General features: G+C 44.4%; 1 protein-coding gene across 1 annotated transcript in view; it reads right to left on the reverse strand.

Moving 5' to 3' along the window:
• ANGPT1 (angiopoietin 1) overlaps positions 1–22,283 on the reverse strand; it is a 402,043-nt gene that overhangs the window by 135,562 nt on the left and 244,198 nt on the right. The gene's annotated exons all lie outside the window — the stretch shown is intronic.

Raw genomic sequence — 22,283 nt, forward strand, 5'->3', positions numbered from 1 at the left:
AGCTAATAAGTGAGTCCGGTCACACAGAAGCCTATGCAGATGGCAGGGGAAAATGTACTATTAAATGACATACTACCTTGATAAACAATCTGTTCATGTTACTCCATTTGACATGTTTAAAAACATTTAAAAAAAACGCAAAGTAAAATAAAAAAAAAATAATAATTATCCTTGCATCTGTTATGCTCGATTTCATCATTTACCATTGTGTCTTTTAAACTGTTTGACAAAAGACCCCCCCGACTTCATTCATGTGTATTGGGTGCCATGACGGCACACCTGAAGGCTGTATAGCCGTACTCCTATATCCAGATGTGATGCGTGGCATTAACCCCAACATTTCCTGTCATTTTCATTCATGTGTATTTTTCACGCCATTCCCATTTGATTCTGTGGTCGACAAAGGGAGTCTGTTTTGTCAACACAGGCTTATTGTCATATGTGACCGGTCAAGGTTTCAATGACAGAACTCTGACATCCTTAGCATTGTTTTGGGGCTTCATCTTGAGTTTTAGACGTTCTCCATGGTATTAACTAAACCAACGGTTCCCAACATTAATACGATGGGGAACAACAAAAGTCCTCTTTGTAAAATCTCCTTAAAGATAATAACCACATGTACATGAAAAACAATAAAAAAATTAATTGTAAACCTACACATGCTAAAACTTTGACACCGATTCTTCAAGATGGGCATTCTGTACACCAGTCTTGATGAACAGTGCAGCTGGTGTTAGATTTGCAGTGAGCTTCCGCAAGATATATACTCACAAGATATACTGTATATATATATATATATATATATATATATATATATATATATATATATATATATATATATACACTCACCGGCCACTTTATTAGGTACACCATGCTAGTAACGGGTTGGACCCCCTTTTGCCTTCAGAACTGCCTCAATTCTTCGTGGCATAGATTAAACAAGGTGCTGGAAGCATTCCTCAGAGATTTTGGTCCATATTGACATGATGGCATCACACAGTTGCCGCAGATTTGTCGGCTGCACATCCCAAAGATGCTCCATACAAGGCAGGATGGATCCATGCTTTCATGTTGTTTACGCCAAATTCTGACCCTACCATCCGAATGTCGCAGCAGAAATTGAGACTCATCAGACCAAGCAACGTTTTTCCAATCTTCTACTGTCCAATTTCGATGAGCTTGTACAAATTGCAGCCTCAGTTTCCTGTTCTTAGCTGAAAGGAGTGGTACCCGGTGTGGTCTTCTGCTGCTGTAGCCCATCTGCCTCAAAGTTCGACGCACTGTGCGTTCAGAGATGCTCTTAGGCCTACCTTGGTTGTAACGGGTGGCGATTTGAGTCACTGATGCCTTTCTATCAGCTCGAACCAGGCTGCCCATTCTCCTCTGACCTCTGGCATCAACAAGGCATTTCCGCCCACAGAACTGCCACTCACTGGATTTTTTTTCTTTTTCGGACCATTCTCAGTAAACCCTAGAGATGGTTGTGCGTGAAAATCCCAGTAGATCAGCAGTTTCTGAAATACTCAGACCAGCCCTTCTGGCACCAACAACCATGCCACGTTCAAAGGCACTCAAATCACCTTTCTTCCCCATACTGATGCTCGGTTTGAACTGCAGGAGATTGTCTTGACCATGTCTACATGCCTAAATGCACTGAGTTGCCGCCATGTGATTGGCTGATTAGAAATTAAGTGTTAACAAGAAGTTGGACAGGTGTACCTAATAAAGTGGCCAGTGAGTGTATATACACTAGTGTATATAGGCAGACACAGTCCATATGCGTAAAACATGGGGCTTTATTTTCAGCCGAAAATGTAACAAACAGTAAAGAAACCAAAACAAGATAGACTTGTCCGTCTAGGCGCTAGCTAGCATAGCATACCACTGACACACGCTACCAGGGATGTATGCGGCTCTTGGCTCTCCCGCCATTCATCATTTAGCACATTAACCGCTGTGCATATTCTCCTCAGAAACACACCATGTCAGGAGGCTGTAACCCTCTGAAGTTTTTCCTTCAGTTTTTTTGTGTCTCTAATAACCTCACTCAGCCAAGTTGGCTAAGTCTCCAGCAAAACCGGTACTGGAGAGGGACTGGGAGTGATGAGTCTCACCACTAAATCCTCCTAATTAGTGATGAGCGAGTACACTCGTTGCTCGGATTTTCCCGAGCATGCTCGGGTGGTCTCTGAGTATTTGTAAGTGCTCGGAGATTTAGTTTTTGTTGACTCAGCTGCATGATTTACAGCTGCTAGTAAGCCTGAGTACATGTGGGGGTTGCCTGGTTGCTAGGGAATCCCCACATGTATTCAAGCTGTGTAACAGCTGTAAATCATTCAGCTGAGGCGAGGAAAACTAAATCTCCGAGCAGTCATAAATACTCGGAGATCACCTGTGCAAAGAGTATACTCGCTCATCACTACTCCTAATCATTCCAATAAACCTGGCCTGCAAGTATCATAAATAATATTAGGCACCAGGGTTCTCCCGCTGCACAGGGTAGATCTCTAAATGAAAATGAGAGTGTAAACTAGGTACCTCTTGGAAAGTATAATATGTAAGTCATAACTGGATCCTCGTCCGTTTATGACTGCTATGGGTATTGGATATTGGAGGAAGATCGGCTGTTCCAGATAAAGGGACTGAGTCTGACTAAAAAAATATTTTGTGGTTTTGTGAGTAAAAAAAAATAATACAAAACATTCCTTTGGGCCCAATGAATAAAATGTGTAAAGTCTGCCCAGCTATTTCACAGGCCATAATATAAACAGTAAATCACCGCCTTGTCCCTACACTGTGTCCACAAGAAGATCTCTCCAGAAGAAGTGTGGAGACCCTCACACTTGGACTGAGACCAAACTTGCTCTGATATTCACATTTCATTTTGTCTTCACTCTTGCTATGTTTGTGAAACTCTGACCATATTGAGGGGCCTCTTGGTTTTGAAGGGGCACTTCACCTAAATTCCAACCTCTTTCTACTTCCATTTTTTTTTAATTCAAGCTATTAGTCCCAGTTTACAGTCATTTAGACTACGAAAAGGATCACGTAATATTCTTTACTGGTGATGCTCAATGTGAGTCCAAAAAAATGTTAGATCCTATGATTGCTATAGGATCTAAATGGGACTGTTCATATTTATCGGTCTGATTCTGCTGCCAGACTCTTACATTTCTTCTCTACTCTAGGATACATACATTTGGTAGTTTAATAAGACGTAAGGGACAGAGAGAATGGAGTGTGACTGCCGACTACACACGGTTTGTTGTCTGTCACTATGGAGGAAAAGCATAAATATGAGCAATATTTAGGTATACGTTCTCACTACGGCCACCTAACAGACAAAACCTAAGATCAAAAAAATGAACATATACCTTGCAGTAAATAAATAAATAATAATAGTACATGAAAATAACATAGGGTACTTAAATGGCACTGTTTTGATCAAAAAGCATAAAAGCCAATCCTGCCGTGGAAATGTGAAACTATTGGTCTTATCTCTAGTATTAAACCTCACCATGCTGCCTTATACTACAGGGTCTGCCTATGGGGTGATGCCTTATACTATATAGTTTGCATATGGGGGTCTGCCTTATACTACAGAGTCTGCCTATGGGGCTGTTTTATGCTACAGAGTCTGCCTATGGGGGTGCTGCATTATACTACAGAGTTTACCTAAGGGGTGCTGCCTTACACTACAGAGTCTGCCTATGGGGTGCTGCCTTATACTACAGAGTCTGCCTATGGGGTGCTGCCTTATACTACAAGGTCTGCCTATGGGGTGCTGCCTTATACTATAGAGTCTGCCTGTGGGGGGCTGCCTTGTACTACAGAGTCTGACTATGGGGGCTGCCTTATGCTATAGAGTTGACAGAATGGGGGTGCAGAATGGGTGCATCACATGACAGAATGGGGCACAGGATGGGAGCAGCACATTACAGAATGGGGGCACAGGATGGGAGCAGCACATGACAGAATGGGGGCGCAGGATGGAGACACAGGATGAGAGCACCACATGACAGGATGGGGACACAGGATGAGAGCAGCACATGACAGGATGAGGGCGCAGAATTGGAGTAGCACATACTAGGATGGGGCAGCACATACCAGAATTGGGGCGCAGGATGGGAGCACATGACAGGATGAGGGCACAGGAAGAGAGTAACACATGACAAGATGGAGGCGCACAAAACAGGATGAGGGCTCAGGATGGGGCTGCACATGACAGGAAGGGGCACAGGATGGGGGCTGCACATGACAGGATGGAGACCATATACCAATATAAATGCTCGCCACTCAGGCGTAGAAAGGGTTCAATAGCTAGTGTTGGTATAAGTTCAATGTGTAGTTACATGTTTACACTGTGGCCACCTAACAGACAAAACCTAAGATAAAAACGATAAAAACAAAATGAGCAAATACCCTGCAATAAGTAGATACATAAATAAATAGTAATAGTACATGGAAGTAACATAGGGTACTTAAATGACTCCGTTCTGGGTCCTGCTCTGCCCCATCTACATTGAGGTCTGCTGACACATTATGAGGTTTATTACTGGAGGTCGGACCAGTTGGGTTCACCTTGATGAGGTGGGAAGGCTTTTATGCTTTTTTGATCAATACAGGGTCAACTAAATACCCTATGTTATTTACATAATAATAATAATAATAATTTTATTTATATAGCGCGCCAACATACTCCGCAGCGCTTTACAAATTATAGAGGGGACTTGTACAGACAATAGACATTACAGCATAACAGAAATCACAGTTCAAAACAGATACCAGGAGGAATGAGGGCCCTGCTCGCAAGCTTAAAAACTATGAGGAAAAGGGGAGACACGAGAGGTGGATGGTAACAATTGCTTTAGTTATTCGGACCAGCCATAGTGTAAGGCTCGGGTGTTCATGTAAAGCTGCATGAACCAGTTAACTGCCTAAGTATGTAGCTTTGCGCATAGACTTTCCTCTGCTCCTAGCATTGTGATGGTATGTTCACCCACCCAGTCCACCCAGCTCTCCTGCTGTCTGTCTGTGAAGTGCACATAGTACATCACCCAGCTTTGCGCATAGACTTTCCTCTGCTCCTAGCATTGTGATGGGATGCCTTTCAGCTAACCCCCAACTTACTCTGTGATATTTATGACCTTGTTTACTTAGTCTTGATTGTATGCATCTGGTCCACCCTTAATTCTTTGACCAAGATGAGCAGAGACCACTCCTCTCTGCTCCACACCTGAACGCACTTAGTTTTCCATATATTGCATAGCACAAGTCTGCTAGACTTCAGTCTGCAGTGTGATTTCTAGAAGTGTGTTCTAAAAGTGTGGATTACATTAGAATTAAAACCTGAATTGAACCTGAAGGGAACTGAAGGTAACTGGTCAGTCATTGCAAACAATGTTTCTGTTTGTTGTCACTTTAACCCCTATAATCTTTCACTTTCTGCTACCTCCCCCAATCCCCACACCAAGTAAGGAACTGTTCATCTCCTCTTCAATCCTCCCCATCCATCTCACCTCCTCCTCAGAACTGTTCCTTAACATACAATCCTCTGTCTCAAAGCACAGGCAGCCCCCTCACGCTCTCTCCTGCTCCCACCTGCTAACACTATCTCTGCTCCTTCTCACTGCTGGTGATATCTCTCCAAATCCTGGTCCTCCTCACCACATTCCCACAGTCATTTCTACCTCCCATCCACGCTCCATCACAAACTTCCGTAACCTCTCTAATCTTATACCCATTCGCCCAGCCCCCGCTTCCCCAGTCCCACTAACAGGAGCTCTGTGGAACGCTCGCTCTGTCTGTAACAAGCTTTCCTACATCCATGATCTTTTTGTTACTACCAAACTTTCCTTCCTCGCCATCACCGAAACCTGGCTCACCCCTTCTGACACAGCGTCTCCTGCTGCACTCTCTTATGGTGGCTTCCACCTTTCTCACACACCCCGCCCCAGCAGCAAGCATGGTGGAGGAGTTGGTTTTCTCCTGTCAGATAACTGCTCCTTCACCCCAATCCCACTGCCACCCTCTGTTACCCTCCCTTCCTTTGAGGTGCCCTCTGTGCGCATCTACTCCCCCTCCAACCTCCAACTGGCTGTCATTTACCGCCCCCCAGGGCCAGCCACCATCTTCTTTGACCACTTCACCACCTGGCTACTTCATTTCCTTTCTGCAGACATCCCCACTATCATCATGGGCGATTTCAACATCCCCATTGACACTTCCCTCTCAGCTGCCACTAAACTTCTATCTCTCTCTTCCTCCTTCGGCCTCACTCAATGGTCTTCTGCAGCCACTCACAAAGATGGTCACACACTGGACCTCATCTTCACCCGCCTCTGCTCCCTATCTAACCTCTCTAACTCACCTCTTCCTCTCTCTGACCACAACCTTCTCACATTCTCATCTCTCTCCACTCCATGTCTAGAGTCCCCACCCCACAAACTTTCACACCCTCGCAGAAATCTTAAACATCTTGACCTACATACATTCTCTGAATCCCTCCTCCCTCTCACAGACATAAGTTCCATACACAATGCGGATGACGCTGCCGCTCTATATAACACCACAATAGCTGTAGCTTTGGAATCTGCTGCCCCACTTACACATACCAAAGCTCGCAAAATCAACAGACAGCCCTGGCACACCAGCCTGACCAAAGAACTGAGGCGAGCTTCCAGGGCTGCTGAGCGCAGATGGAAAAGATCCCACTCCAACGACCACTTAATCGCATTCAAACAGTCCCTCACTACTTTCAAGACCGCACTCGCCACAGCTAAACAAACCTACTTCTCATCTCTCATATCCTCCCTGTCTCACAACCCTAAACAGTTATTCAACACCTTCAATTCTCTCCTCCGTCCCCCAGCACCTCCTCCCTCCTCACTTATCTCTGCTGAAGACTTTGCCTCATTCTTCAAGCAGAAGATTGATAACATCAGAGACAGTTTTGGTCAACAAGCCCCAGAGCCCTTCCTCCCAACTTCCCTACCCTCCACCTCCAAAACCAACTACTCCACCATTACAGAAGATCAACTCGCCACTCTACTCTCAAGATCGCATCTCACCACCTGTGCACTTGACCCGCTCCCATCCCACCTCATCCCAAACCTCACCACAATCTTCATCCCAACCCTAACCCATCTCTTCAACCTATCACTAACAACTGGTGTTTTCCCCTCAAGCTTTAAACATGCCTCCATCACACCTATCCTCAAAAAGCCCTCTCTTGACCCATCCTCTGTATCTAGCTATCGCCCTATATCACTTCTCCCCTATGCCTCAAAACTACTGGAACAACACGTCTACCTTGAACTGTCCTCCCATCTCTCTTCTTGCTCCCTCTTTGACCGCTTACAATCTGGCTTCCGGTCACACCATTCCACTGAAACTGCGCTAACTAAGGTCACCAATGACCTCTTAACCGCCAAGAGCAAGCGACACTACTCTGTTCTCCTCCTCCTTGACCTGTCGGCTGCCTTTGACACAGTGGACCATTCCCTATTATTACAGACCCTCTCATCCCTTGGCATCACAGACTTGGCCCTATCCTGGATCTCATCATACCTAACAGACCGGACATTCAGCGTCTCCCACTCACACACCACCTCCTCACCTCGCCCCCTATCTGTCGGAGTCCCACAAGGTTCAGTCCTTGGGCCCCTGCTCTTCTCCATTTACACCTTTGGCCTGGGACAGCTCATAGAATCTCATGGCTTTCAGTATCACCTCTATGCTGATGACACACAGATCTACATCTCTGGACCAGATATCACCTCCCTACTAACCAGAATCCCTCAATGTATGTCCACTATTTCATCCTTCTTCTCCGCTAAATTTCTGAAACTTAACATGGACAAAACAGAATTCATCATCTTTCCCCCATCTCACGTGACCCCCCCAACGAACCTATCCATTACAGTAAATGGCTGCCCACCCTCCCCAGTCCCACAAGCTCGCTGCCTTGGGGTTATCCTTGATGCTGATCTCTCCTTCAAACCACATATCCAAGCCCTTTCCACTTCCTGCCAACTTCAACTCAAAAATATTGCACGAATCCGTTCATTCTTCAACCAAGAATCTGCAAAAACCCTAGTCCATGCCCTCATCATCTCTCGCCTTGACTACTGCAACCTCCTGCTCTGTGGCCTCCCCTCAAACACTCTCGCACCCCTCCAATCTATTCTAAACTCTGCTGCCTGACTAATCCACCTGTCTCCCCGCTATTCTCCGGCCTTTCCCCTCTGTCAATCCCTTCACTGGCTCCCCATTTCCCAGAGACTCCAGCGCAAAACCCTAACCATGACGTACAAAGCCATCCACAACCTGTCTCCTCCTTACATCTGTGACCTCATCTCCCGGTACTTTCCTACACGCAACCTCCGATCCTCACAAGATCTCCTTCTCTACTCCCCTCTTATCTCCTCTTCCCACAATCGTATACAAGATTTCTCTCGCGTATCACCCCTACTCTGGAACCCTCTACCACAACACATCAGACTCTCGCCCACCATCGAAACCTTCAAAAAGAATCTGAAGACTCACCTCTTCCGACAAGCCTACAACCTGCAGTAACCACCGATCGACCAAACCGCTGCATGACCAGCTCTACCCTCACCTACTGTATTCTCACCCATTCCTTGTAGATTGTGAGCCTTCGCGGGCAGGGTCCTCTCTCCTACTGTACCAGTTATGACTTGTATTGTTCAAGATTATTGTACTTGTTTTTATTATGTATACCCCTCCTCACTTGTAAAGCGCCATGGAATAAATGGCGCTATAACAATAAATAAATAATAATAAATAATAATGTAGCAGTACAGACACAGAGTGCTATTAACTGCATAAAGTGTATGAGAACATGATATGAGTAACCTGATTATGCTTTTTATGATAGGCCACACAGGGATAGTTAGGTTAATGCGTTGAGGCGGTAGGCCAGTCTGAACAAATGAGTTTTTAGGGCACGCTTAAAACTGTGGGGATTGGGGATTTACATGTACTGTTACTATTGATTTATGTATTTTCTTACTTAGTGCAGGGTATGTGCTTATTTTATTTTTATCTTAAGTTTGGTCTGTTACTGCGGAGACACATAAGACTGAAAAAGAGCTGTAGATGCATAATGATCAAGTATAACAATAACACCAGTAGAAAGCTTGCTCAGGAATGGCGGTAGGCAGGTGTCACCGCACTCACGGTGAGGCGAAGGCTGTTGGAGGCAGGCCTGGTGTTAACAAGGGAAGCAAATTAGTCACTTCTCATCAAGAAAAACATCAAGAACAGACTGACAATCTGCAGGAAGTGCAGGGGTAGGACTGCAGAGGCGTGGGATACAGCTATTTTCTCCGATGAAGCCCCCTACAGATATCTGGAAGAATAAATGAGTGCTACCATGAGTCATAAGTAATGTCAACAGTAAACCATCCTGAAACCATTCCTGTGTGGGGCCGCTTTTCAGCCCATGGAGTGGGTTCTCTCACAATTTTGCCTAAGAACACTGTCATGAATAAAGAATGGGATCTAAGCATCCTCCAAGAGCAACTTCAAGTATTGATTAGGTAAGAATGGGTTGTCGTCAATCTGGTGCTGATATGCAAATTAACAGGGCAAAAGGTATTCTTGAAAACTAAGGTTGCCAAGGTAAATATTAAGTCTTTGCATAAACTTGAAGTATTTATCAATAAATGTTAAAAACCTTATAAATATTTATAAATAACCGTAAAAACATCTGACTAAAACATCTATAACCACTGAAGCAGCAAACTTTATAGAAACCAAAATTTGCGCCAATCTCAAAACTTTTGGCATCTATCATCTATCTCATATCTATCTATCTATCTATCTATCTATCTATTATCTATCTATCTATCTATCTATCTATCTATCTATCTATTATCTATCTATCTATCATCTATCTCATATCTATCTCATATCTATCTATTATCTATCTATTATCTATCCATTGTCTATCTATTATCAATCTATCGTCTATCTCATATCTATCTATTACCTATCTATTATCTGTCTATCTATTATATTGATGTATTATCTATATATCTAATATCCATATATATATATATTATCTATCTATCTATCTATCTATCTATCTATCTATCTATCTATCTATCTATCTATCTATCTATCTATCTATCTATCCATCATCTGCTTTATTTCTATCTAAATGTCCTGGAAGCATGAAGATTTCTGTCTGTGACCTCAGCTTTCAGTCATGTCTTTCGGTAGTGCGGCTTGTGATGCCTGTTTATACAAATTGCTCCCATAGACAATCACATGCATTGTTGTTGACCAGCAGCCTATAACGGTTACAGAACTAATGCCCTATAAACGTTTGTGGGGTGTTTCATCATGGTTTGATTGAATGAATCTATCACTGTGACAGCAGAAAATGAGCAATTTGCTTTTATCAAATGCAATGTAAAACACATGGTAATACTTTCATAAGCGAGTTGGATGAGTTCCTAGAACAAAAGATGTCGAAGAACTGGCTACTTGCGTCTGCTGAGTTATTGTTTTGTAGGTGGTGACCTAGAGATATTATTTTTACTATGTTATATGGCATATCTTATTTATAATTCTTTATTTCTTGAGATAAGGGGTATATGAATTTATGCAATTGACCTAAGGTTAGTCCAAATAAATCGCACAGCTCTAGTCTGTTCTTTCATATGTACTGTGCATTATGGCTTTAGATGTATTATACATGGTGAGAACTAGTCAGCGTGAACTATATATAAGATATGAGGATGCAGGTCAAATAAGGAGGAAGAACCCCATACACAGGGCATGCATGCTGAGGCCTAGGGTTAATGATCTTTCTGAAGTGAAAGAGGTGAAAAAGTTGCTCAATTTGGACAAAAATGTTACCAAGGTATACTCCAAGAATCAGTTCTAAGCTATGAAAATAAGTGTTTAAATACCATACTGCACTCCCACAGGTAAATACATTATTGCATTGATTCTATTTACCTTAAAAGACTGTCATTCATAGAAAATTAAATCAATTTGATGCAAATTGAGCTCATGTTGAAATTTTTGGAATTTGGTGAATCATACTCATCTTGCACTTAGCCATCTTACACATTGCAGAAGATTGCACCAGCCAGATCGCCTGACCTTGGGTATGGTCAGATGCGCTTCTCCATAAAGTTAGCATGTCACATGGTATAGCACAGCCAATCAGGAGGAACAATCATAGCCAGTATAAAAACACAGGCAGGAAATGCAGCAGCCATTTTGTAGTGACTCTGGATAGTAAGAGGATGTCAGAGCTCACAGTTTTACCATAGAGATAATTAGAAAAAGCCATAAAACGATGAAGAAAATGTGCAAATAGTACATAAATAAAGATTAGTGTGAAAAGAAAAGAAAATATTTTCCGCAAATCATATTTCTTGTAGAATCCAGAAAAGCTGGCAAATTGAATTTCAAAAGATTTACTTTCTTTATTTTCCATATAATGCATTGAGCACCCGGTCTTTCTTAACTTCGGTTGTTTCTCAGCTATACAATATATAGCAGCGGTGCGGAACAATCACACCATACACATACCCTCTGGGCAACAAGTATAATCAGCTATAAACACAAAAAAGAAAGGAGTACCAAACCACCAATAAACAAAATCTAATATTTATTAGTAACAAATATAAAATATAAAAGCATGTAACAACAAGGTACCAATAATCTCAATAAGAGAATATACAATGGACAAACAAGTTAAAAATGTGAAGGACACAAACAGAGATCAACCAAGTTACATAGTGTAAATAGGACCATATAGGTGTAATATAATGTGCATTCCACCCCTAACACCGGTTGTAGAAAAAGATCAAGGGTCAAACTCACATAGATCACCACAATTGTGGTCCAAAACTAGGTATCCAAAACCCAGTGTAGTATATATCAATATGGTGGTATCTTACCCAAATAGGTCTGTGCACGTGGTTGAACGTAGCCCCAACGCGCGTTTCGCTTTGGGCTTCCTTAGGGGGCCATCACATCCTGGGTGGTATTCAACCTCAAGGTCAGGTTATGGAACGCATAACCTGACCTTGAGGTTGAATACCGCCCAGGATGTGACGCGTACAACATCGCGCGTCAACGTCCGGCCCACGGGCGCTCCACGTGTTGGTGCGCATGGCCGCCTGGCATTCTCCGTAGTAGCCACGGTAATACTTCACCCCGCCCCATCCTGTATTTGGAGTCTCACTTAAGGTGGGGGCCGGTCATTGATCTTTATCTGATGCTTTCTAATATGACGCTCTAGAGGAGCAGCCTGTTTCATATGTAACTACCGGATCGGATCAGGTGGTATTTCCTATACATGTAGATACTCCAGCTTCGATAAAATTGTGGTATTTCCTATACTAGGAGAGCTCATGATCCATCCCCATATGGCGTAATCTGGGTCTATCCTGGGTTTTGCTACATTCCTATATACTGACATCATTTATTAGGGGCAGGCATATATCTTTATAAAGAGAGACTTTTGTGAGCCAATAGAGGATTTACTTTAGACTGCGGACACAGACAGTCACTCTGCTTCTCTGGGGTTTCAAGCCACTGCATGACCCCTTATATGGACGGTCCTCCATTCTGACTATATTTGGACTATTTTTTGGCCTATTGGCATATATTTTCAGCAAACTCCCCTGATGATTCTCCATGACTGGAGTTGAAACGCGTAGAGAGAAAAGGATCTATGTCTGGGAGAAGAAATATTCTGCCTTCACGTACATACTGGTGTGGCGGGTTCCCATAGTGAGGTCCATGTGGGGCCTGTCCTTGTGAGGACAGGAGTTACACAGGGGTACACAGGGTATACAGCGCTTTCTCAGCCCGGCCCCCACCCCACAACTCTGGACCCTATTTCCACAGTTGGAAGTGTTCGGCTGTCCGTCATCTTTGGTGAGATCAATCCAAATTTTAACCTTGAGCACTGGTTCACTTGAGCATCTTAATTGTATTTGTGTGTGTCTTTATTTTTGGGTGTGCCATATTTTATATGTATTATTAAAAGTTATGTTTTAATAGTGGATATCCTCCACAGATGATTATATATTCATATATATATATATATATATATATATATATATATATATATATATATATATATATATATACAGTGTATATATATATATATATATATATATAAATATATATATATATATATATATATATATATATATATATATATATATATATATATATATATATATATATATACATATATATATATATCAGCTATACAATATATAGTGATTCAGATGGCTGACAGCATTATTATCTGACATGCGTCTGTTTTAATTTTTGGAACGTCATCACATCTTTAAATGATAGTAAACAGGATGCCCCAATACCAAAATGTCTGGATAGTGAACATCAGGAAGCTGGTGGAACAGCTAAGCTTCAGCGTCCACTACCATTTCACTTTGATGGAGACCACAAAGAAAGCCATGGCTTCAAAAACCAGTGCCAGATCCACGTCACTCTACATGCTCATCCTTTCCTTTTGGACCAGACCAAGATTACATTCATGATTTCTATTCTATCTGAATGAGCCCTGGCTTGGGCAAAAACTATTTGGGAGCATGACGGTGCCGAGATTCACAATACCCGGAGATGCTTGGAGAAGTTCTTGGTAGGATTCAAGGAACCTGGCCACATCTCGTCTTCTGCCTAATCACTTCTGGCTCTAATACAGGGCACAGATACCATGGCTCAGTATGCCTTAAGCTTCCACACCCTCTCGGCAAAGCTGGTCTGGAATGAAGAGACCTTGCTTGGGACCTTCTGGCAGAGTCTTTTGAGTCAAATTAAGGATGAGTTGGCATTCAGAGACCTAATATCTTCAATGGATGAGATTATACATCTCCCTACTAACATTGATCTCACTTTCCATGAATAAGCTCTTGAACAAGCTCTTGAAAAGGCTGAAGTGTCTTCTTTTGTTTGGGAACCTCTTAGGTTCGCTTTAACCTTTCAGTGTCCTTGCTGCCGGAAGTTACACCTGCTATAGAGTAAATGAAGGTAGAGATAGCCAGAGACTATGTACAAGAGTGACAGCAAATGTATCGTGACTAGTGTTGAGCGATACCGTCCGATACTTGAAAGTATCGGTATCGGAAAGTATCGGCCGATACCGGCAAAGTATCGGATCCAATCCGATACCGATACCCGATACCAATAGAAGTCAATGGGACTCAAGTATCGGACGGTATTCCTGATGGTTCCCAGGGTCTGAAGGAGAGGAAACTCTCCTTCAGGCCCTGGGATCCATATAAATGTGTAAAAGAAAGAATTAAAATAAAAAATATCGCTATACTCACCTGTCCGACGCAGCCTGGACCTCAGCGAGGGAACCGGCAGCGTTGTTTGTTTAAAATTCGCGCTTTTACTTGGTTACGTGAAGTCCCGGCTTGTGATTGGTCAGGGCGGCCATGTTGCCGGGACGCAGACCAATCACAGCAAGCCGTGACGAAATTACGTCACGGCTTGCTGTGATTGGTCCGCGTCCCGGCAACATGGCCGCCATTAACCAATCACAAGCCGTGACGTCACGGGAGGCTGGACACGCGCGCTTTTTAAAATGGGTGCGTGTCCAGCCTCCCGTGATGTCCCGGCTTGTGATTGGTTGCGCCGCGGTCAACCAATCACAAGCCGGGAGGCTGGACACGCGCGCATTTTAAAATTTTAAAATGCGCGCGTGTCCAGCCTCCCGGCTTGTGATTGGTTGATCGCGACGCAACCAATCACAAGCCGGGACGTCACGGGAGGCTGGACACGCGCCCATTTTAAAATGCGCGCGTGTCCAGCCTCCCGTGACGTCACGGCTTGTGATTGGTTGCGTCTCCCATGTGACTGCGACGCAACCAATCACAAAGCCGGGACGTAATTTTAAAATCCTTAAGGACCTGAAATTACGTCATGGCTTGCTGTGATTGGTTGCGTCGCCCATGTGACTGCGACGCAACCAATCACAACGCCGGAACGTAATTTTAAAATCCTGAAGGACCTGAAATTACGTCACGGCTTGCTGTGATTGGTTGCGTCCCGGTCACATGGGCGGCACGCAACCAATCACAAGCCGGGACTCACGTAAAGGAAAGAAAAGCGCAAATTTTAAACAAAGAACGCTGCCGCTTCCCTCGGTAAGGTGCAGGCTGCGTCGGAGAGGTGAGTATAGCAATATTTTTTATTTTAATTCTCTCTTTTACACATTTTTACATTAATGTTGTTTCGATACCGATACCCGATATCACAAAAATATCGGATCTCGGTATCGGAATTCCGATACAGCAAGTATCGGCCGATACCCAATACTTGCAGTATCGGAATGCTCAACACTAATCGTGACAATGTGTGCATGTATCGTGGTTGCAAAGGCCATTATGATCATCAGTGCCCAGTGAAGCCCAGAGAGGGTTGGTTAGAGAGGTGACCTTAGGTAGGAGAGATTAGTCTCCAAATCTGGTGACCAAAGTTAACCTGTCCTGGCAGGAAAGATCCCTTTTCGCGGCTGCACATATGGATTATGGCTCAGTGGGCAATTTCATCCATATGGATCTGGTCCATCATCTTCAGCTCCCTACACAACAGCTGGATCACCCCTTGCCAAAGGCCAACTCCAGGCAGAACTTATGAGTTATATCACGCTGCCAGCCACCCTGCAGATTGGAACTCAGCATTCCAAAAAATATATATTTTTATGTGATACCTAAGCCTGTAAAGTCATTTTTTTACATTTCTCTCATGGCTGTGTTGAAATTTGCCGATTGTTGACTGGTCCACGGGCAAGGTGCTTCAATGGAGATCATATTGTGTTAACAACTGCCTTTCCAAGGTTAGGCCCAAAATTACACCTTCTATGCCATGTCTTGTCTTGATCCTTTTATACCACTGATTAGGAGGAGGAACCACAACACATCCCTTACCCAGCTAGGGTTGGAGAATTGGCTCCTTATTTTCAAATGGACATTTGTCTGAGTACAATCTTTGTTCCTTCGGCCAGGAGGAGATGTCTGTCCAGGGAACACAAATCCAAGCTGATCAGCTATGCGGGCACACACAAGTCCTCCAGAAACCAGCTTGCTGGGTCTCTTTTGCATCTGTCGGTTCCTCCGGTCTCTGTTGTTCCCTCAAATGTGTTTGAAGTGAAGTACTTTGGCTTTGAAGAGAGTTTGAGAGTTTGCCAAAAACAGCTGCAACTCTGTCATTCTTGAGAAGAGTATCTGACTGTCTGGCTGAAAAAGGAGGAGGGGGCTCATAAGGGGGAGGTGGTACTGTCACAGCAGTAACTGGCATGGGTCCCTCCACTATGCTACTCATTGCATTCTCTGCCTTGTTTATCCTCAAGTCTGGTCATTGTCTGTTGTGAATTGACTTTTTTGGCTCCCTCTAGTGGTTACTAGTGATATGACTCTGGGATTTCCTTCCCTCTGTCTGCACCCAGCTGGGTCGTTACTTCAGGGGTGTTGCTATATAAACCTCCTGGAACCTTAGTCCAGTGCCTGGCATCGGTGTTATCAGACACATTCAGGTCTTTCTTTTCCCTTCTAGGGGTAGTTAGCTGTCCGGCTGGCGCGAGACGTCTAGGATCAACGTAGGAACGTTCCCCGGCTGCTGGTATTTGTGGTGCTAGGATAAGTTATATGGTCAGCCCAGTTACCACTGCCCTATGAGCTGGTTTTCTGTATTTACTGACTTAGCATTATTCCTGAGACCCTCTGCCATTGGGGTCATAACAGTATGCCAGGCCAATATTGAATGTTTAAAGCATTGCAGAAGTGGGATAATAAGAAAGGAAATTCTGAGTTTTTTTTTTTCCTTCCTTCTCTTCCTCCCCTTTACCTTTGAGTGGCGTGTGCTTGCTGCAGACATGAATGTGCAGACCTTGATTACAAGTGTTGACCAGCTGGCAGCTCGTGTGCAGGGTATACAAGATTTTGTTACCAGTAGTCCTATGTCTGAACCTAAAATACCTATTCCGGAATTGTTTTCTGGAGATCGATTTAGGTTTAGGAATTTCAAGAATAATTGTAAATTGTTTCTTTCTCTGAGACCCCGTTCATCTGGAGATTCTGCTCAGCAAGTTAAAATTGTTATTTCTTTTTTACGGGGCGACCCTCAGGATTGGGCTTTCTCGCTAGCGCTAGGAGATCCGGCATTGGCGAATATTGATGCGTTTTTTCTGGCGCTCGGATTGCTTTACGAGGAACCCAATCTTGAAATTCAGGCAGAAAAAGCCTTGCTGGCTATTTCTCAGGGTCAGGATGAAGCTGAAGTGTATTGCCAAAAATTTCAGAAATGGTCCGTGCTTACTCAGTGGAATGAGTGTGCTCTGGCCGCAAATTTCAGAAATGGCCTTTCTGAAGCCATTAAGAATGTGATGGTGGGTTTCCCCATTCCTACAAGTCTGAATGATTCTATGGCGCTTGCTATTCAAATTGACCGGCGTTTGCGGGAGCGCAAAACCGCTAATCCTCTGGTGGTGTTGTCTGAACAAACACCTGATTTAATGCAATGTGATAGAATTCAGACTAGAAATGAACGGAAAAATCATAGACGTCAGAATGGGTTGTGTTTTTACTGTGGTGATTCTACACATGTTATATCAGCATGCTCTAAACGCCTAACAAGGGTTGTTAGTCCTGTCGCCATTGGTAATTTGCAACCTAAATTTATTTTGTCTGTGACTTTAATTTGCTCTTTGTCTTCTTACCCTGTTATGGCGTTTGTGGATTCAGGTGCCGCCCTGAGTCTTATGGATCTGTCATTTGCCAAGCGCTGTGGTTTTGTTCTTGAACCGTTAGTAAATCCTATTCCTCTTAGAGGTATTGATGCTACGCCATTGGCGGAAAATAAACCGCAGTTTTGGACGCAGGTGACCATGTGCATGACTCCTGAACATCGGGAGGTGATTCGTTTTCTTGTTCTGCATAAAATGCATGATTTGGTCGTTTTGGGTCTGCCATGGTTACAGACCCACAATCCAGTCCTGGATTGGAAGGCAATGTCTGTGTCTAGTTGGGGCTGTCAGGGAATTCATGCTGATTCCCCGCCGGTGTCTATTGCTTCCTCTACTCCTTCGGAAGTTCCTGAGTATTTGTCTGATTATCAGGATGTATTCAGCGAGTCCAGATCCAGTGCTCTGCCTCCTCATAGGGACTGTGACTGCGCCATAGATTTGATTCCAGGTAGTAAATTTCCTAAGGGAAGATTATTTAATCTGTCAGTACCTGAGCATGCCGCAATGCGTTCATATATCAAGGAGTCTCTGGAGAAGGGGCATATCCGTGCATCCTCTTCCCCTCTTGGTGCGGGATTCTTTTTTGTGGCTAAGAAGGACGGATCTTTGAGACCTTGTATTGACTATCGGCTACTGAATAAAATCACTGTAAAATTTCAGTATCCTTTGCCTCTCTTGTCGGACTTGTTTGCCCGGATTAAGGGTGCCAAGTGGTTCACCAAGATATATCTTCGTGGTGCATACAACCTTGTGCGCATTAAGCAAGGTGATGAAAGGAAGACTGCATTTAATACGCCCGAAGGTCATTTTGAGTACTTGGTGATGCCTTTTGGGCTTTCTAATGCTCCCTCAGTATTTCAGTCCTTTATGCATGATATTTTCCGGAAGTATCTGGATAAATTTATGATTGTTTATCTGGACGATATTCTGGTTTTCTCTGAAGATTGGGACTCACATGTGGAGCAGGTCAGGATGGTGTTTCAGGTTTTGCGTGAGAATGCCTTGTTTGTTAAAGGCTCAAAGTGTCTCTTTGGAGTACAGAAAGTTCCCTTTTTGGGGTTTTTTTTTTCCCCTTCTGCTGTGGAGATGGACCCAGTCAAGGTCCGAGCTATTCATGAGTGGACTCAACCCACGTCAGTTAAGAGTCTTCAGAAGTTCTTGGGTTTTGCTAACTTCTACCGTCGTTTTATTGCTAATTTTTCTAGCGTTGTTAAACCTTTGACGGATATGACCAAGATAGGTTCTGATGTTGCTAACTGGGCTCCTGCAGCCGTGGAGGCGTTCCAGGAGTTGAAGCGCCGGTTTACTTCGGCGCCTGTTTTGTGCCAGCCTGATGTCTCACTTCCCTTTCAGGTCGAGGTGGATGCTTCTGAGATTGGGGCAGGGGCCGTTTTGTCACAGAGAGGCCCTGGTTGCTCGGTAATGAGACCATGTGCTTTCTTCTCTAGGAAGTTTTCGCCTGCTGAGCGGAATTATGATGTGGGCAATCGGGAATTACTGGCCATGAAGTGGGCATTTGAGGAGTGGCGTCATTGGCTCGAGGGTGCTAAGCATCGTGTGGTGGTCTTGACTGATCACAAAAATTTGATGTATCTCGAGTCTGCTAAACGCTTGAATCATAAACAGGCCCGCTGGTCATTGTTTTTCTCCCGTTTTGACTTTGTGGTCTCGTATTTACCAGGTTCAAAGAATGTGAAAGCTGATGCTCTTTCAAGGAGCTTTGTGCCTGACTCTCCTGGAGTCACAGAACCTGTTGGTATTCTTAAGGATGGAGTTATTTTGTCAGCCATTTCTCCTGATTTGCAACGTGTGTTGCAGAGATTTCAAGCTGGTAGACCTGACTCTTGTCCACCTGACAGACTGTTTGTTCCTGATAAGTGGACCAGCAGAGTCATTTCCGAGGTTCATTCCTCGGTGTTGGCAGGTCATCCGGGAATTTTTGGCACCAGAGATCTGGTGGCTAGGTCATTTTGGTGGCCTTCCTTGTCACGGGATGTACGGTCATTTGTGCAGTCCTGTGGGACTTGTGCTCGAGCTAAGCCTTGCTGTTCCCGTGCCAGCGGGTTGCTCTTGCCCTTGCTTGTCCCGAAGAGGCCTTGGACACATATTTCCATGGATTTCATTTCTGATCTCCCGGTGTCTCGGGGTATGTCTGTCATCTGGGTGGTATGTGATCGCTTTTCAAAAATGGTCCATTTGGTGCCTTTGCCTAAGCTGCCTTCCTCTTCCGATCTGGTTCCTGTGTTCCTTCAGAATGTGGTTCGTTTACACGGCATTCCTGAGAATATTGTGTCTGACAGAGGATCCCATTTTGTTTCCAGGTTCTGGCGATCCTTTTGTGCTAGGATGGGCATTGATTTATCGTTCTCGTCTGCCTTTCATCCTCAGACTAATGGACAAACTGAGCGAACTAATCAGACTCTGGAAGCTTACTTGAGGTGTTTTGTTTCAGCAGATCAGGATGATTGGGTGACCTTCTTGCCGTTGGCTGAGTTTGCCCTAAATAATCGGGCTAGTTCCGCTACTTTGGTTTCGCCATTTTTCTGCAACTCTGGTTTTCATCCTCGTTTTTCCTCGGGACATGTGGAGCCTTCTGACTGTCCTGGAGTAGATTCTGTGGTGGATAGGTTGCAGCAGATCTGGAATCATGTGGTGGACAACTTGAAGTTGTCACAGGAGAAGGCTCAGCGTTTTGCTAACCGCCGCCGCGGTGTGGGTCCCCGACTTCGTGTTGGGGATTTGGTGTGGCTGTCTTCTCGATTTGTTCCTATGAAGGTTTCCTCTCCTAAATTTAAGCCTCGCTTCATCGGTCCTTACAAGATATTGGAAATCCTTAATCCTGTGTCCTTTCGCTTGGATCTTCCGGTTTCGTTTGCCATTCACAACGTCTTCCATAGGTCTTTGTTACGACGCTACATTGTGCCTGTGGTTCCTTCTGCTGAGCCTCCTGCTCCGGTGTTGGTTGAGGGCAAGTTGGAGTACGTGGTGGAGAAGATCTTGGATTCTCGTCTCTCCAGGCGGAGGCTTCAGTATTTGGTCAAGTGGAAGGGTTATGGTCAGGAGGATAATTCCTGGGTGGTTGCCTCTGATGTGCATGCGGCCGATTTGGTTCGTGCCTTTCACGCTGCTCATCCTGATCGCCCTGGTGGTCTTGGTGAGGGTTCGGTGACCCCTCCATAAGGGGGGGGTACTGTTGTGAATTGACTTTTTTGGCTCCCTCTAGTGGTTACTAGTGATATGACTCTGGGATTTCCTTCCCTCTGTCTGCACCTAGCTGGGTCGTTACTTCAGGGGTGTTGCTATATAAACCTCCTGGAACCTTAGTCCAGTGCCTGGCATCGGTGTTATCAGACACATTCTGTTTGCTCCTGTTTGCTGGTCCTGGTTCGTGTTAAATTAAGCTAAGTCTTGCTTCTTTGTTTTTTGGGTTATTTGTTTACTATCATTTTTGTCCAGCTTGTACTAAATGTGATTCCTGACCTTGCTGGAAGCTCTAGGGGGCTGGTGTTCTCCCCCCGGGCCGTTAGACGGTTCGGGGGTTCTTGAATTTCCAGTGTGGATATTTTTGATAGGATTTTTTGCTGACCATATAAGTTATCTTTCTATATTCTGCTATTAGCTAGTCGGCCTCTCTTTGCTAAATTCCTAGCTCATTCTTATGTTTGTCTTTTCCTCTTACCTCACCGTTATTATTTGTGGGGGGCTTCTATCCAACTTTTTGGGGTATTTCCTCTGGAGGCAAGAAAGGTCTTTCTTTTCCCTTCTAGGGGTAGTTAGCTCTCCGGCTGGCACGAGACGTCTAGGATCAACGTAGGAACGTTCCCCGGCTGCTGGTATTTGTGGTGCTAGGATTAGTTATATGGTCAGCCCAGTTACCACTGCCCTATGAGCTGGTTTTCTGTATTTACTGACTTAGCATTATTCCTGAGACCCTCTGCCATTGGGGTCATAACAATTGTCCTCAGTTCATGCTGCACTTCCAGCTCTGCTACATATCCCTGATGTCTCAACAGGGCTATAGGGGGACGAGGCCAGATCCTATAGGAATTTAACCCTGCTGTATGCTGCAGGGTTTGGATTCCCCAGCCAATCACCAACCAGCAGGTGCTAAATCAGGCAGCGCTGCCCTCCACACCTGACCTGAACTTAAGTTCCAGTTCACTGTTAGCACCTAGTTCCCTGTATTTGCCTATTCCTGTTTTGTCTCACTTGTTATTGACCTGGCTTGCTTTTTAGTTTGTCCTGATTGGCTACGAATTCTGAACCTGCGCTGCCTGACAACCTCGGGCCATCTGACTGCTCTTCTGTCTCCCCTTCCTGTAACTCTTATCCGCATTTCTGACCCTCCGGTCAGCTGCTGCACTCCCGGGGACTGCCCTGGGGTGGTGTCTCGTGTCTACTGGCAGCTCTCCCTATCTTCATCATCAGAGGCTATAGTGAATACCCTGTAGACTCTTAGTCACGCCCCTTCAGGGTAAGTCCAGCCAGTGGCGCAGTGGGTCCACACCTACCA

Source organism: Ranitomeya variabilis, chromosome 6, assembly GCF_051348905.1.
Source record: "Ranitomeya variabilis isolate aRanVar5 chromosome 6, aRanVar5.hap1, whole genome shotgun sequence".
Taxonomy (NCBI): domain Eukaryota; kingdom Metazoa; phylum Chordata; class Amphibia; order Anura; family Dendrobatidae; genus Ranitomeya; species Ranitomeya variabilis.